General features: G+C 36.5%; 1 protein-coding gene across 6 annotated transcripts in view; it reads left to right on the top strand.

Moving 5' to 3' along the window:
* Nucleotides 1-19,089, top strand: part of ERC2 (ELKS/RAB6-interacting/CAST family member 2) — an 874,625-nt gene that overhangs the window by 355,868 nt on the left and 499,668 nt on the right. The gene's annotated exons all lie outside the window — the stretch shown is intronic.

Below are 19,089 nucleotides of genomic sequence, written 5' to 3'. Positions count from 1 at the left end.
TTGGCCATGGATTACAATAAAATTTACTGGTGCTAAAGATAATCAAACCATTTCACTTTCCATGAATTTTCTTGTCTGAAAAAAATGATATCACTCCTTGGAAGAGAAGAGAATAACTCGCTCCATTTGCTATTCTGCTGAGAGAGAAAAGCTCTGCAACCTGATGGCAATGAATGCCTGTCTTTTCTCCTTGAGTCTGCCCTCCCCATTAGAGAACACTGCCATCTCATGTAGAATGTATGAGCTCAGGTTGTTTGCTTGCCCTACCCAGGCTTTATAGTAGGGAGGCTGTATCACATTCCCTTTGCTGTCTGGTGCAAAGAGACAAACTGTTGAGCAGATGTTGAGCAAAGGGGCCCAGGTTCGCCATGTTTGGGATTTCAGTTTAAATGTAGTGGGACTTTGATAGTTTATACCCAGGGGGCCCATGTCTCGCCTGAGGTAATGAGTGCTGCAACCGAACACTAGCATTGTCTTTTTGTGCCCCTGTGTTGGAATATTGAATTACATTGCACTGCTGTGAGGGCTGTGAACCTCTGAAGACCAGCATTTGGCCTATGTCAGATCATAATTTCTTTTTGATAGAAAAGTACATACACTGAAGGCAATTTTGAACAAATGAATAAAAATCGAAGCATCTTGAAAACAGGCTTTTGCTTATATGTATGTACCGATTTTTCCATCTTGCTTGGGTATTGGCAAAACCACTAGATTTTAACCATTGTACTAAAAGATCTGGCCCATGTTTTTATTGATAGATGTTATCTTGAGCCAGTGACTACTAGCTAGGTGGACTTAGTCAAGTTATTTTATCCCTTTAAGCCTCAATTTCCTCATTGATAAACAAAAACAATTTTCCCCCATTTTGAGATTGAAATGAATTATGGATCTTCAACATACATGAGGAGAGTACATGAGGCATAAAATATATTTAATATGCAATAGCCAATCATATTTACATATATTCAGAATATACTGAGAATCATATATACGAATGGCACTTATTCAGTCATTTATCTAATATTATTGTTCACCCACCATGTTCCGTGTTTAGAATTCATTCATATGTTATATCAAAATAAAACTGGCTATAGTGGTTTGAAATGGAGTTTCTCTAAAATTTTTATTTTGAAACCCTTGAACTCCCCTTTCCCCATTCAGCAATGTTTGCTTTTCCTATTCCATTTCAAACCAGTTCATTACTTTGGGCCATATGAGCATAGCACTGCTATTTCTCTTTAAGCACTATTTGATGTCCCCTAAAGAAATAGTCCTATAGCCCTAGATTGGGGTGCAGTTACTGTATACAACTTTATTAAAAGGATAACTTTATATTATTCTCATCTTGTTTTCCTGAAAGAGTGTGATCTTAATTCTAAAAGACAAATGGATATGATTATTGCCATACAATTGATAGCTATTACAAAGTTTAACTTAGTAGGAACTTGAAGGAAGAGTTCACAGATGGTTCAAAGTCACACTTTTGAATAAATAATCTCAGCCTATTGGAAAAGGGGACCATGAGCTGTGCTTGGCTTGTCTGCCTCTTTGCATCTCCTACTGCAACTTTGAGGAGGTTATCAGTTTTATTGCCTGGAATTAAGAGGGGAAAAATGTAAACTATTTCTAGATGTTTGAAGTTTTGATTTTAAGGGGTTAGACTTGGTTAATGCTTTACCAAAAAGTCAACTACTTCTTAATGTTGCCACATGACGTTGGTATGGGGCTTTACAGTTTTCGTAGGGCACATGTTGTTCCATTCAGTCCCCTCCATAATCCTTTGGGGTCATCAGGGCAGCTATGTTTATAGATGAGGAAGCCGAGGCCTAGAAGTAGTTAAATGGTTTGGTTGAGATTATGAGATACAAAAGCAGCTGGAATCAAGTTTTCTGACTTCCAGTAAACAAGAACAGTAATCACAATGGCAAGGATATATGTAAGATCAGGAAAGCGATTTTTTTGTGTCAGCTTCTATCCTAAGTTCCTGAGTGTGTAACTCAGGTGCTAGCTGAGGTCATCCTGTCCTTTGAGATGAGTAAATACAGCTTGCTTATCCTCCCTCATCCAGTAAGAAGCTCATCCCTTCTCAGGAGTCCTCTCCATCCCTCAGGGCTTCCTGTTCTCAGGATGGCCTTCAGTTGTGAATTTCCACCCCTGTTGCACTGTTGTTTCCTATGCCTTCTTCATTGAGTCTGGTTGTACCATTATCCAGCCATGGAACACAGCCCCCTTCCCTTAATGTCCACTGTTACCACTCGCAAAAGGAATCTGGGGGATGGGGGAATGTGAGAGGCTTTTCCTAAAACTTTGAGATGGGAGAGCAGGTCATAATAGGGTGGACCTGAGAAAATGGCTCCTCACTTTTCCCTGATTCTTGAGAAAGCTTGTGTTGCCTCGTCATGTGGAGTTTCTCATTGGTCACCTTTGTCTGTTCATTTCAGCAGCTTACCAAGTTGCTCAGCCCTGTTTCTTTCCCACATCTGTCCCTGGCCCACCTAACTACCTTTCTTCACAACTTAGTCCTAGTCCACTTGAGTATAGTGGAGTTTAGGTCTCTGCTCCTCTGCCTTCCTATAGACCATACCTCCAGCCCCTCATCTTTTCTATGTAAAATAGACTATGTAATACTTCATATTTCCCTAAGCAGGGACAATTTCATCCCAAAATGAAATTCAGGTGCCAGCTCTTAAAATTCCATTTTCCCTCTGTAGCCACCATAATTACACTATGGGATAGGTATTCATATTATCTCATTTTACAGTTGATGCACCCAAGGCTCAAAGAGATTAGCTAACCTGCCTAAGGTCACAGAGAGATCTAATCTCCTCACACCCACTGCACTGGCAGTCATCAATATTTTCTTAAAGGACCAGATAGTCTCTGTTGCAACTAGGCAACTCTGCTATTTGAAACAAAGCACTAAAGCTGATAGAGACATTATATACACAAATAGACATGGCTGGGTTTCAGGAAGTTTTGTTTACAAAAACAGGTGGCGGGCTGGAAACTAGCCTGTGGTCCAGAGTTGCTGATCCTGCACTTTACTGTACTGCCTTTTTGCATAATACTGACTCTCTATTTAATGTCTCTAATTTAAAGCCTAAAGTGGATTGAGAACAGAATCCAGAATGGAATCCACGTGGGCTACATCATTTCAAATTCCTTTTCATTTTCTTCCTGAAAGCAATCTGTAGCTCTGCACAGAGCAAACAAGTCTATAATAATTGTTAAATTATCTATAGTGTAACTATGATATTGCTGCCTCTGAACTTGGTTGGAGACATGCTATGGTTTTAAAGTCTGGGCCAAGGACACATTTCTGGAATTGTGTGACTGTTATTTATACTTTCTTTTAAGTAAAATGGACAGTGCGTGAAATGCCCACATTTCTCAAAGTCTGATTTTCTCTCCGAGGCTGTAAGGGACCTAAGAGTGCATAGTTTACACTCAGTTTATTGTGTGTAACGAACAGCAGGAGTTGCTGTTTCCTTGGAACACTAACTCTGACAAATATATGTGGCCAGATTAAATTTGTGTGTTTTTTTTTAAAATGACTGCCCAGTGTGCCGTGGTGATGGAATCAACACCCTGCTTTGCCTGAGTCAACTTTCCCATGAAAACATTTCCCACATTTGTGCGATGGGTCTCATCTCTGATCACCAGTTCTGAAGATGTTGAAAACAGAGATATTTTCCCTCTACAAGGATGATTTAAAGAAACACTGAAAACTGCTTTTTCAGTTTTTCGTTTTTTGGCAAGTCAGTAACTTACAGGTGGCCAAAGGTTGGACTTTTTCTTTCTTTTTTTCTTTTTCTTTAAAAACATCTGTGAAGACAGTCCATCATTATCGGCAAGTTGCAGTTCAGAATTAAGTTTTACAGCTAGCTTGTTCTATAAAGTCCCTGAAAATAGGCTTTTATAATGGAAATGTTGAAACCACCTTAATCTAAGTGTAAATATTTTCACTCTAGCACTTATCTGAGTTCTAAGAGGGCCATGGAAAATTATTCCTGGGCCCCTTATTGAATCTGCGAATCAGGAGTTGCATTCATTCTGAAACAAGCAGAGCAAGGTTCCCATTAAGCCTACAGCCTAGGAAAGTGCCTCATTCTGAACTGTAAATAGGTCCCACATGCATATGTCTTATCTTGAGTATTTCAGCTGCATGCATCAGGGAAATGAGTGGGAAAGGAGATTACTTCTCTCTGTAAAAGCTTTATAAGTGTTTCTCATCTGTTTTCCCTAGCTGCTAATTTAGAAGAATCTGGATGTTCCATAACATCTTCAGCAGACCTAGTATTTCTAATGGGCAACTTACTGAAATTCATTGAACGCGTATGTATTGAGGACCTATTATGTGGGGCTGGAAATACAGCAGAAGATGAGAGAGATAGAGTCCCTGCCCCATGGAGCCTAAACAGAAAGTGATAGTCAGTGAACAAAAGTCAAGCTATGATTATGAATGTGGAGTTAGTGACCTAGTGAAGTTGCAGAGAGTGTCATGAAGAAATACAGGTGCTGAGAGCTTAAGAGTATGTAATTTGGGGTGGTTAGGGAGGGTGCTCCCTTGTCAAGGGCGGGAAGGTCTCAGGAAGACTAAGGAAAGAGGGAAAGAAGACAAGGTATTTGACAAACTACAAAGGGTGAGGCTAGGGGGGCTTAGGATTCAATGTGTCTTCAGTAAAGAGGAAGGGTTGAGAGGAGATTGGGAGTTAGGGATGGCCAGTTTGCAGAGGGTGGGGGGTATGTCTTATAGGCCTGCATGTATTTCATCCTTGACCTCAATACTTCCCCATCTCTTTTTGCATATGAAGTTGAGACAGGGGAGTCTCAACAATCTGCAGCCACCTTCTACTCTGGTCCCCTGTGGGTCCTAAACCCAACTATGGGGTGTTCCAGACTGACGGAGTTGTGCAGAAACAACTCCTGGAGGCCATGGGCTATGCCTCTACCTTGAGTCTTAGTGGTACAACCTTTAACCCTATGAGCAATTTTAGTGGTACAGTGACTTAAAAAAAATATGATGTAATGTATATATAGTAAAGTATATCCTATTTGCATCGTGTAACTATGCATTTATTAAAATGCGTGCATCAAAATTATGGAGACAGTAAAAAGACAGTGATTGCCAGGGGTTGAGGGTAGGGAGATTGTTGAATATATGGAGCACATAGAATTTTTAGGGCAGTGAAAATATTCTGTTTGATACTACAGTGGTGGATATTTGTCATTATATAGTTTGTCCAAACCCATAGAATGTATAACACCAAAAGTAAACCATAATATATAAAGTATGGACTTTGGGTGGTCATGATGTGTCCATGTAGGTTCATCAGTTGTAACAAATATACCACGCTGATGAGTGACGTTGATAATGAAGGAGGCTACGCATGTGTTGGAGCACAGGGTATATAGGAAATCTCTGTATCTTCCTCTCAATTTTGCTGTGAACCTAAAACTTCTCTAGAAATAAAGTCTTTTTAAAAAATCTTAAGAAAAATGCATACAGTCATATGACCATCACTGCAATCAAGATACACAACAGTTTTATCATGTTGCAGAATTTCTTTGTGTCCCTTTGCAGTTTAGCCTCAGCTGCTGGCAGCCGCTGATCTGTTGTTTTGTCTTTTTATTTTTGCCATTTGTAGACTATCATATAAGTGGACTCATACATATATATCCTTTTGAGCCAGGCTTCTTCCACTTGGATAATGCATTTGAGGTTCATTCACGCATTTGTGGGTATCAGTCTGTGGAATACCAGCAGTATTCCATTGCATGAACTGCAGTTGTTTATTTGTTTACCTGTTGAAATTACTCTCACATTGGGTACCCCTTCACAGTAATCTTGCCTGCATGACTGGGGGGGCTATCTGCCCTTCCTGCTTGCACTGTGTCCCTCCCATACATTCACTCACAGCAGCCAGTACCATCTTTATCAAACAAGTAGAATCATGCCATCCCCAAGCACAAAACTTTAAAGGCTCCCATTGCCCTTGGGATAAAGGTCCTCAGCATTCTTGCAACACCCTTTAAAGTTTGGGCCTCATCTCTACCTTCACCCTTGTTTTACTCTCTCCTCCAGCCATTTGGACCTACTTCCAGGTCCCAGAAAAAAAGCGTTTCTCTCTCTTGCCTCTTACTCTTTGCAAGTTTTCTTCCCTCAGACTGGAACATTCTTCTCTCCTGCCACCTCATTTCCCACCTTGCTAAATTTTACTTGTCCCTCAGGTATCAGCTTGGTTGTCAAGTTCTATAGGACATTTTCCTTAACCCTACATAATAAGGTTGGTACTCTTCCTTAGGGGCATGATAGCTCTATACTTACTCATTATATTACACTGTATTGTAATTCCGTTTATTTCTGGGTCTTCTCACTTTAGACATGAAGTTCCTTGAAGACAGGAGTGTATTGTTTACTACTATGTCCCAATACCTAGTGATGGCCAGTGTTCAACTGATTTCTGTTGAATAAATGAGAATGGCTGGGGAAAACTTACTATCATTCTAGTTAGAGAAGTTAGAACACTGGAGCTTGGAACATCCAAAAGCTTTATGTTGCTTGTATAATTGGGGAAATTCCAGCTTCTCACTAACCTGCATATGCTATCATATGTGATATGACCCTTGAGGGAGCCTCTCCAGTTTTCTGCAACACAAAATGTCTTGTTGCTGCAGGTACTTTTCCCCTCTTTCAGCCTAGTAGTGAAACCTAGTAATGCTTCTAGAAGTAGAATCCCAGCATCTCTTGAAGTTCAAGAGCATTCTCCTGTATCCCATCCAGAGAGTCTGAGACTGAACACCACTTGACTTCAAAGAGTTGCCCAGTCTATTACTGAGTTCATCTTGGCATTGTCTGGATTTGGGGGGAAGGTTCTGTTTGGATCTCTTGCATCAGATTTTGCTTTTCTTCTCTCTCTCTGTGGTGTTCCTTCTGATATGCTGTTGATGAACTGACCTCTAGATTAGGAGTCACACAGTAGGGAACATATCTCTATAAATCATCTAACCAGGCAGCCCTCATGTAGTGGACACTCAACAATTATATGTTAGGTGAATGACTGAATAAATAAATAATGAAAGAATGAATGACTGCCTCAGTTTTTGCATAGGCTTCAATCACGTCTCTTTGGAGAGTAAAAGCTTTGTTACCAGGTAATATGATGCTATCTGTTGCCCTGTGTTTGTGAAGCCACCTTGCTATTTGCTGTTCCTCACCTCCTCTGTCTCCTTTTCACCTCAGGACTTGCATTGCAGTTCTCCTCAGGTGGTTCTTCACAGCACCCACATCTCTGCTCAGATGTCACGTCCTCCAATAAGTCTTCTTGAGCACCCCATCTGACATAATTCTGTTCCAACCCCAATCATTCTCAATTCCTTTATATGATTTATTTTATTTTCATAGGACTTTGTACTTACCACTATCTGAAGTTACTATGTTTTATGAGCATTTGTTGACTTCTTTGTTAATTTTGTCCCCTAATGTGCATAAACTCCATGGAGCAGGGAGTTTGTCTGGCTTCTTCTGAATAAATTAAAAAATATATATTTTATATATATATATTTTATTACACATATATATATATATATTTTATTACACACATATGTATATGTAATCACACATATCAGGAAAGAATATGCCTTTTGATTTTCTTATTAATGAACAATTTACCATACATTGTCTTATGACTGACTGGTCTTTACTGAGTATCTGTGGGAGGGATGCAAAGGAAAGTGTTATTGTGTGTAGTCAGACCCGTCTAGAATAGATGCTTATAGAAGAGCTGTTCTTGAGCATACTGTGTCTAATTCACATTTAATATTAAAAATTAAACATTAAAATGGTGGCTAGGTGACTGTGGTTAAAAATAAAAAATAAAGACGCAATGTTAGAATCTGACTGACCTGAGTTCAACTCTCACTTTTCCTTCTAGTAGAAATGTGATGGTTTCCTTGTCTGTAAAATAAAGATTATTGTCATCAAATCATAGGGTTCATGAGAATTCAATCAACAAACATAGCACCTGACGTGGGAGGCCTCCCTCTGGACATACGGTTTCCTTCTTGTACGCTTCCTTCTTGAATTAAAAAAAATGACTGAGGTAGAGTTAGGCCAAACACTGAAGAAACTTAAGGCTTAATATTTAAACCAAGATAAATGTCGTAGAGCAGATTTGCCTTGATCATCTGAATATAATTCTGTTTTTTTTTGGTGGTTCTTATTTTCTTGTTGTAAAGAAAATGACCAAGGCAGCACATTTAGGGGACTAAATAGAGATGTACCTTATGAATTGCTGAGTTATTGTGTTGCCCCTCTATGGTGTAGAAGCTGCTTATTTTTTGTGGGTACAGGTCTACATCTGCATCTGATTCAGTCTGCAGATGGGCCTGTACAGAAATAATTAGCCACTTGCCCCTTATTTTGAGGTGTAAGTGGCCCCTCTTGCCAGCAATTACTGAATCATGGAAAAGAGGGAGCCTTAGGAGAGAGAGTCTATGGAAATTTAAGCATGAGGGCGAATTGCTTTTATTTTTTAAAAAGTTACAGCTATCTTTTTCTTTTAAAAATACACTTGCAAGTATATAAGCTGCCTTGGAATGGACCTACCAGTAGTAACTCCATGCACCTTTCCTGGGGTGAAACACTATATATATTCACACACACACACCCCACTGAATTTTATTCTAAGGACTTATTTAAATATGCCACGTGCTCTAAGTGTTGCATTCGGTTTCACAGTCAGTTCACACTGCACATTAACTAATCATTGGTGAACTATCTGGCTTGTGAACTTTGATCCATTTTTTTTTGGAAAGATCACTGTATTTTTTAGTATGCTTTTGTGGGAAATTTTGCATTAATCTGTAGTGTGACACCTTTGGCTACATCTGGATTTGAATCATAACCCCTATTGCGTCCTCTGATTAAGAGCAACATCCAGTGATATTAGGGGACCAGAGGAATTTGTTAACAAAGGATAGAAGTTACTGATGACCGTCTTGAAACATCGATCCATGAGATTCAGAAATTACGTGGGGAAGCTGCCTTGGACAATAAAAGAACAAAACACATTCTAGATCTTAATAGGAAACAAAAGTGCATAAACAAAAGCAGACTGCTTCTTTAAATATCCAATTTCAGAACAAGACTAACCCTCTAGGAAAGTTTAAGGAACCCTGAATCTGATTGGGGAAAGAAGCCGTTTATGTTTTCTTCAGTGTCAAGCTAGCAGATGAGATTGAGTTTTTGACACTTTGCAGAAGACAGACCCCTTTCCATTAGCTGAATGAATCCAGGGCCTGAGTCATTATTTTATTTTGTAAATTCTGCATGTGCTGTAATCAGACCTCTCAAATGCAGACAGTTACTGCTGGAAGGAATGATGTTAAACTTTGAAGGGAAGGAAATGAAAGGCCTTCTTAACCATTTCAGCTCATCTATCCAGCCCCAGGGTTTAAATCACAGGCTTGCAGGTTTACCATTCGTGATCTTTTGTGCTTATTTTCTTCCAATACATTTAATAAGATCCCATGAAGTTCTTCTACCAGGAACTTGAGAGGCAGAGAATACACATAATCTGTTTCAATTGTACTGAAGCTCTGTCCACTAGGATCTGCCAGGTCCCATTGTTTTTATGGGTTTTTTGTTGTTGTTGTTGTTTTCAGCCTTTTTGTTATATCTTTGGCCTCCAATGGGTTCTAAGTGAAGATACACTGTGGGTAAAGTTTGTCATAAGTAAAGTTTAGTCACATTTAAAGAGTCTTTCAGGGAGATTGGATATTTGCAGGACCTTGTTTTCTCATAGAAGATGCTCCTATCACATGCAAACACCACTGATGAGAAGGAAGGTGCAAGAGAAAAGGAACCCTCTCTCCAGCCTCCACCTGGATCCATAATCTGGAGATGGTTTTTGAATTCTCGGATCTTTGAAAAATAACTTTACTTATGAAATACTGAGAGAGAATATTGTCAATTTTCTAGAAGATGATGATCATTAAGGGAAACATGTAGTCACTATTTCTCTATTCAGTTTGAAGTAAAAATGCTTCCGCTTCAGTGTTTTTAAAGCTTTGGCCTGTGGACTGTTAGATCAAAATCACCTGTAACACTTGTTAAATATGCAGATAACTAAACCTCTCCCTGGACCCAACGAGTCATCACCTCTGGTCCCGGGGCCCAGGAATCTGCATTATCAGGCACCTAAGATGATTCTTGTATGTTGTCAAATTGGGAGCCACACTGTTTTGGATAATTTTTATATTTTAATAATTGGTTATGTTTTTTGTTTTTTGCAGATATGTGATTTATCACAACACAGTTAGTGATAGGAACACTATCACTATTTTCCCTATACGACCCCTGACAGCATTTAATTGTGTAAATCATTTGGATGCTAGTGTCTGTCAGAGGTTGCTGAATTAGATTCTTGTGGGCTTTTGGTCTATCCACCCCTTTCTTCCAATGAAGAATATAACTCATTGTGTCACAAAAAATTATTGAGAAGGAATTTGGCCTTAACCTCATGAAAACTGTTCATTTCCACAGATTTTTTTTTATTCTTAGTTTCCAAAATATTTGAGATAAACGTTGAAGATGTTCAGAATTATTGTATAACATTTGTGAAGCTCAGACATGACACTGTGGCTTTAGTCAGAATGATACGTAAGTTTATGTGTCCCTAAAGAAATCTATATGAAATGAAGTTGGGGCATAGGTAGGATCTATTTTGAGGTCCTGCCAGAGCCATGTAAGACTGGGCTCTGGAAGGTTTAGGCTGGGGCAAGTCTTGCCAAGTATAGATAAAGCGCATGGTTTAAAGAGTCAAATGTAAAAATCAAAGGAAAAAAATACTGTGGTATAGAATGATATTCCAACAGGTCATGCTGCTCATGAATTGAAGGACTGTTACTGTTTGTTTATACTTCTTGTTGTTTCTAAGATGAAAATAAAAAGTGAATTTGCAAATCTTCCCTTTAATACTTGTGTGTAACAGAACCCTCTTTTAAAGGTAGCCTGATGATGGTGAAATATACTTTAATTTCTATTTCAGAGAGCTTTCATTCCAACTGAGAGAGAATTCTTATATACTGTTGAGTTATTTTGCAAACTATATAAATAGTGAAATTCATACATACTGAGCTTCAGTAGTAATATGAATTTTTCTAATTTACCACAAATACATACTGTAGTCACCAGAGATATTGCTTTGGTTGTTTCTATTTCCAGCACATGTTACTGTGTTTTTGAAATGGAACATTTGCTGTGGGGGACAGAACATTTAGCATGAAGGATACTAACCAATAACAAAATAAATTGTCTGCAAATAATGATGTAGGGTGCTTTGACATAATGTTTCTATTTTTCAGTCTGGTAGTTATGTCCCTGTCCTTCTTTTGGGTTTGTATTTGATTTGGGGAGAAAGAGCCAGGATATATTTATTTAGGAAGTAGATGCAGGAGTCCAAAAATGAACCACGTCCTAATCCTTCCCCCAGTAGCTCTTACAACAGCGTGGTGGGGGTATTTTTTGAAATGCTCTCTCTTCTTCAGAGGAAATTTTCTGTGATGTGAGTATTTTATCCTATTAAGTATTTCTTAAATTAAATTAAAGAGCATAGATTGAATACTTTAAGTTGAAAAATAGTTTCATGAGTCCTAGAGTGCTGTCTTTTTTTTTCTTCAAATGCATAGATACTTTTAATCTCAAGTTCAGTTTCTTCTATTTCATTTTTGAACTCAAAATAAATAAATTTTATTTTGATTCCCTCCATGGGTTTCAGAGGTTTAGCTCCTAAAATTATATAATCTCTTAAAAAAGCAAAAGACCCTAAGCCAAATTTAGAATTCAAAACAAGGACTATAAATAAAATAATTCTTTTAAAATAAAAAAAAACTCTCTTAAGACCCCAAAAAGACAGTCAAAATTGTGAAAAGACATTAACTTAAAGTAATTTAAATGACATAGTTTTATGACTGTCTTAGAATGACCTTGAGAAAATATTTCCCCCAAAGAATCCTCTCTTAAATAATTCTTTTAGACAGGCTCTTGAAGAACAAATTCTCTTGAAGTGAATTGTTTCCTTTGATGCTGCTATTTTCCTGCAAATTCCAGAGGACAGAATCTTTGGTTTTAACTTAAGATAATGAAAGTAATTTTCCTTTGAGAACCAGATTTTCGGCCAAATTGTAAAGCCTGTCTGCAGGTGAGATTTAATTTAATCCTTTGAGTACTTAAGAAGCATTCCTGAGACAGTGGCCAAAAAAGTGACAAGATTAGCACTTTTTTTATTGACAATGCATGGACAAGAAAAGACTTTTATCCTGAAGAGCTTAATGATTTTTTTTCTAGTGATCTTAATGGCAATTTTTAATTACTAAACATACATACATTATTTAAATAGTCAAAGGTTAGATGATGCACTTAAAATTTAAAGTTAGTTACAATTGAATTGTAGCCTAGGAATTAAGTAGCAGCAAAGCAAGCATGAAAGGCAGGTGTGGTATCATGCTAACTAAATTTTAAGTTTAGAATAGGTTTATAGAGTGAAAAATGAATATGTAAATATCAAAAGAAAGTGTATAAATGAAAATCTGCAGATCAGTTGTATCTTTCTCAAAATCAGAATCATCCATATATGATTTTCATGAGATTTTAAATACTTTATAAGATGTTTTTGTCCCATTATTTCCTCTTTAGTTCCTCTTTTCGATGTGTTTTGTGTTTTGCAATAAACAAACCAATTTTTCTCATGTCAGATACTATATGAATAAAGTAAAAAGTCCCAAAAAAGAAAGGTGTATGCATGGTTGAAACTTGAAACAAAAGCTGTATAATGTATATAGCTATGACTTTCAGATAAAATTAATATCATAATTTTTAAAATTACTTCCTGTTCAAGATGTGTTCAGGTTGTACTTTTGCTACAGACAGTAATTTCCTTGTATATACCTTGTTTATTTTCTTTTGGGGAGTACAAAATATGGGAAAAAAGGAATATTTTGCATTCTAAATTTAGTAGATTTTCAGCTTTTTTATGTGGAAAACTAAAGTAAAATCTTTTTGTCTTTTTAATCATGACATTCAATAGAAATTAGAGCATGATATTAGGAGATTTTTCTGTTTGTGAGACTCTAGACCTCTTAACCACCTGCCATCCTCTCAATGAGTTTAGCTGTGGTTAGCAAACCATGAAGATGTAGTTTACAATGATAACTTGCTAATATTTTTATATCATGAATGTTTCTAGTAGCTACTTTGGATCTTTCCTGTCATTTTATCATTGGACATTTTCAGGATGTTCAATCTTAGAACAATTTGGGGATGTTTTAAATTTGCTGCCTAGTCATTTTATGTCTAAAGGAAAAATTACATAAAATTCCATACTATTTGGGAACATGCTGTCTTGGTTAGGGTTTGGATCACATTTTAAAATTAGTTTTAAAAGAAAGGAAATCATATAAATGCTCTTCCCTGCACCAAGCATGGAAAGCAGGCACTTTTATTTTAGAGTGCTTATCTACTGGGGTCAGACTGTTGATGATAAGGAACATTCTAGACCTTTAAATATTGATTATGCACGTTGGGAAACTTTTATTTTCTGCTTTCTCCCTGTCCATTTGAATTTGGGTTTTGGTAGAAGTTACAGAGTGCAGTGTCTCAGATATTCCACAGGGTGTCATGATGTGGTTGTTTCTTCTCAGGAACACTGTTGTGGGAGGTAATTTGAGCCAAGGCTCATCCAGCATTTAAAAGGACTGGTTTATTTTGGTTATAGGCAATAAATATTTACTGAGGGTCTATTACTTGCTAGCCCCATGATAGGAAATGTAGATCTTAGTGGTATTATGCAAGTCCTTTTCTTCACTTTGTGTTAGGCATTTTTGCTGAGGGAATATTTACCAGCACAGTGAGTTTGCTTGAGTTTCTTTGAACTTGCTTGCCATGTAACTTCATGCCACTTGTGAGTGAATCTCACATGAAGTCAAATTTGGAAACTACTCAACCCTCCAGTTAGACTCTGCTTCCTTTCCCTCCATCATCTGGTGTGAATAGGTCCCTAGGTGTGCCAGTATAGGGAGGGGGCTGAGAGTTCCTGGTCTAAAATGCTCCTGGGTTGCCACGGGGAAACTGAAGTAGGGCAGGGGCCCCTGGAGTCAAACTGTCTAAGTGTGATTCCTTTCACCACTAGTTGTCTGGGTTACCTTAAACAAGTTACCTAGCTTCTTTTGTTTAAATCAGTGATAGGATTTTTGAAGAACAAATTAAATAATCCATTTCTGAAAAGCAGTTAGTGGCTTCCAATTCTGGAATAAGATAACATAAACTCACTTAACCACGGTCCTCTCTAAATACAGCTTAATTCAAATTATCTGGATATAATTCAACAGACAATCATAAGAGGACTCTGAAAGCTAGAACAGAAGGAGAAGGACTGGCTTGGGTTTTCTCTTATTCCCCATGCATCCCTGATTGGAGCTAGCAAGCCCTTCGATTCTGAACTGCCAGCAAAAGTAGATGAAAAGAAGAGGAGGAGAGGGGGAGAGTGGAAGAAAGAACGAGGTAGGGAGATGGAGAGGGTAATGAGAGTGGGAGGAAGGGAGGAATAGGAGAAGGGAATACCTGCTTTCCCTTCTGGGAAAGGGGAAGCCCAGCTGGGACTTAGCAGCGACCCAGTCTGCCCACAACAGCATTGCTAGCAGAGCCTCAGTGAGCCAATCCATATTCCATCCATACCTGCCAGCAGTGGTGGGAGCAGGCTACCCCTAGCAGCTTCACCAGCAGAGCTAAGGCAGGCTAATCTGTCTCCAGCCTTCAAATCCCTAGCAGCAAGCTGCTCTGCCCTTAGCAGTGATGTCAGCAAGTAAGGGAGGTCAGTCAGAACTCACATGCTAAACTGAAACAGGGTGACTGCTTGCTAAAATAGAGGATAGAAATAGGAAAATAAAACCAAACAAATCTTCTAAGGTATATTCAAAATCTAGGCTACAATAAAAATTCTCTCATCATATGAAGAACCAGAAAAAAAAGCACAATTTGAATGAGAAAAGAGAACTAATGCCAACACCAAGATGAATCAGATATTGGAATTATCTGATAAAAAATTTTAAAACAATTATCATAAAATTGATTGAACAAGTACTGAGTCCTTCCAGTGAGGTTTTCCACTGTTTCAAGATTTCAAAAAGTGGAAAACCTCACTGGAAGAATTCAACAGTAGAGTGGAAATAGTAGAATTAGCAAAATTGAGGACAGATCAATACAATTTACTTCATCTGAATAACAGAGGGACTGTAGACTAGAAAAGCAATGAACACCACTCAAGGATCTGTACAAAAACAAATATCTAACATATTGTTGGAGCACCAGAAAGAGGGGAGAAAGATTAAGGGGCTGAAAAAGTATTTGAAGAAGTAATAGCTGAAACTCCCCAAATTTGGCAAATGTATAAACCTACAGACTCAGAAAAATGAGTGAATTTAAAATAGGCTAAACCCAAAGACAGCTATACCAAACACATCATAAGTAAACTCCTGTAAACTGAAGACAGAGGGAAAAAAATCTTACAGCAGTCAGAGATAAACTACTCATTATCTATAGGGAAATAAATATCAATTCAAATGATGTGATATTTCATCTGAAATCATGGAGGCCAGAAAGATTTGGCACATTTTTCAAATGCAGAAAGAAAAAACACTTTCCTTCACAGAGTCTCTACCTGGTGAAACTGTTCTTTAACAATGAATAAGGAAATGAAGACATTTTCAGATAAAGGGAAACCAGGCGTATTTGTCACCTAGTACATCTACCCTTAAAGACTGACTAAAGGAAGCTCTCTAAACAGAAAGAAAATGATAACAAAAGATAGACCAGAACTTCAGAAAAGAAGGAAGAACAGTGGAATGGAAGAAGATAGGATGGATATAATAGACTATCCTTCTTGAAGTTTTTAAAATCATATTTGGTGTTTGAAGCAAAAATCATTACAATGTCTGTCATGGTGCTCAATGTATATAGAGGAAATAATGAGACACCTATATTTTAAAAGTGGGGAAGATAAAAGGACCTTAAAAGAAGTAAAATTTCAGTACTTCACTTGAAGTTGTAAAACATTTATATCAGTAGGTTGTGACATGTTGTATATGTAAATTTTACCACATATGGCAATTACTAAGAAAATATGTGAAAACTATATTCTCAAAACTGGTATAAATAAATGGAGATGAAATACTAAAAATATTTTAAGTAGCTAGCAGAATTAAGCCCTAACATATGAATAGTTACTTTGGGTATATGGTCAAAATATACCAATTAAAATACAGAGATTGCCAAAGTGTATTAAACTAAAAAACAAAACATGACATAACTGTATGCTATCTATACAAATTCACTTCAAAAACAATGACATAGGTGTGTTGAAAGTAAAAAAAAAAAACGGAAAAAGGTATATTATGTTACCATTAATTTTTAAAAAGGAGGAATGGCTATATTAATATCAGGTAGGGTAGAATTAAGAGTGAAAAAAATTACTAGGGATAGGGACAATAAGTGATGTTACATGATAATAAAAGAAATCCACTAGGAAGTCATAGCAAATCTAAATATGTATGCACCAAACAAAAGTGCTTCAAAATATATGGAATAAAACCAGTTATCCAGTTTTATAACAGGAAGGAAAAATAGACAAAATCACAATAATAGTTGGGCACTTCAACACCCCCACTATCATCAACTGATAGAACTAAATAAATTTTGCAAAGATATAGAAGAACTGACCAACTCTATTGTTAAAAAAGCTATAAATGTCAAAAAGCTATTTGACATTTATAGAACATTCTACCTAACAATTGCAGACTATACATTCTTTTTCTTTTAATTGAAGTATTCTCAGTTTACAATGTTGTGTCAATTTCTGGTGTACAGCAATAATAGTTCAGTCATACATATACATACATATATTCATTTTCATATTTTTTTTCATTTTGGTTACTGCAAGGTAATGAATATAGTTCCCTGTGCTATACAGTAAAAACCTGTTGTTTATTTTATATATAGTAGTTAGTATTTGCAAATCTCAAACTCTGGGTTTATCCTTTTCTACCCCTTCCCCTTCCTGGTAACCATATGTTTGTTTTCTGTGAGTCTATTTCTCTTTTGTAAGTAAGTTTATTTGTCTTCTTTTTCTTTAGATCCCACCTATAAGTAATATCATAAGGTATTTATCTTTCTTTTTCTAGCTTACTTCACTTAGAATGACAATCTCCAGGTCAATCTATGTTGCTGCAAATGGCATTATTTTATTGTTTTTTATGGCTGAGTAGTAGTATTTTGTATAAGTATACCACAACTTCTTTATTTAGTCATCTGTCGTTGGACTTTTAGGTTATTTCCATGTCTTGGCTACTATAAATAGCACTACTATGAACATTGGGGTGCATGTATCTTTTCGAATTAAATTTCTCTCTGGATATATGCCCAGGAGTGAGGTTGCTGTATCATACAGTAAGTCTATTTTTAGTCTTTTGAGGAATATCCATACTGTTTTCAATAATGGCTGCACCAAACTACTCTTTTCAAGTATACATGTAACATTCACCAATATAGACCATACTCAGAGTTGTAAAACAAACCTCAACATACGTAAAAGAATTGAATTCATAGAGTATATTCTATGAACATAATGGAATCAAAATAGAATGTCAGTATTTTGTAGAAGAGAATCTACAAATAATACATGGTTCGAAGATGCTAAACAAATAATAATCCATGGTTTGAAGATGAAGCCTCAAAGGAAAAATATACTGATAACTGAATGAAAATAAAAATGCAACATGTCAGAATTTGTGGGATCCAGCTAAAGCAGTGCTGAGAGGGAAATTTATAGCATTAATTACTTATATTAGAAAAAACAGGAATGTCATAAGTGAATAATCAAAGTTCCTACCTCAGTAAACCAGAAAAAGAAGAACAAAGTAAACCCAAAGCAAGTATAAGGGAGGAAATAATAAAATTAGAGAAGAAATAAATAAAATTGAAAACTTAGAAACAATAGAGAAAATCAATAAATTTAAAAGCTTCTTCTTTGAAAAAAATCAATAAAATTGATAAACCTCCAGCAACTTTGACAAAGATAAAAGAGAGAATACACAAGTCACCAATATCAGAAATGAAACAATATACAACATTATAGATTCTGTAGTCATTAAAAAGTTGAGAGAGGAATATTACGAACAACATGACAGTCATAAATTTAATAGCTTAGTAGAAATGGCCTTATTCCTCAAAAACTACAAGCTACCAAAACTCAACCAAGATGAAATGAATAACATGAATAATCTTGTATCAATTAAATACATTGAATTTTTAATTTAAAAGCTCTTGAAAAAGAAATTTTCAGGTCCAGGTAGTTTCACTGGGGAATTTTACCAAACAGTTGAAGAACTAACACTAATTTTACTTAATCTCTTGCAGAAAAGAGAAGTAGTAATTTTTTCCAACAAATTTATGAGGCCAGTATTACCTTGATACCCATAACAGAAAAAGATAATACAAAAAAGGGAAAAAAAACAAAACAGTCCCCCCAAAGCATAGCTATGGACCGCTGTTTGTCATTTGTGGTGTCTAGTATCCTGAGACTTTACTGAGCCCACAAAAATAAATTATATTTCTATTTGCTAACAGTGAATATGTGGAAGCTAAAATTAAAAATACAATACCACTTATAATCACTCCAAAGGAAATGAAATGCTTAAGTATGAACTTACCAAAACATGTACAGAATCTGAATGCTGAAATTAACAGAAACTTAATGAAAAAAATCAAAGAAGACCTAAGCAAATGAGTTATGCACTGTATTCATAATTTTTAAGACTTGACATAGTAAAGGTGTCAGTTTTTCCAAAACTGAGCCATAAGTTTAATGAATTTTCTATCAAAACTCCATCAAGGGTTTTTATTGACATAGACAAGCCTATTATAAAATTTTTATGGAAGGGCACGAGTCTTAGATTAACTAAAACATTTTTTTAAAAAAGGAATAAGTTAGGAAATATCACTACTGATATTAACTTCTACAATATAGGTACAGTAAT

The sequence above is a fragment of the Vicugna pacos genome, chromosome 17 (genome assembly GCF_048564905.1).
Source record: "Vicugna pacos chromosome 17, VicPac4, whole genome shotgun sequence".
Taxonomy (NCBI): domain Eukaryota; kingdom Metazoa; phylum Chordata; class Mammalia; order Artiodactyla; family Camelidae; genus Vicugna; species Vicugna pacos.
The sequence above is the reverse complement of the archived record's forward strand: the minus strand, read 5'-3'. Positions and strand labels throughout refer to the sequence as shown.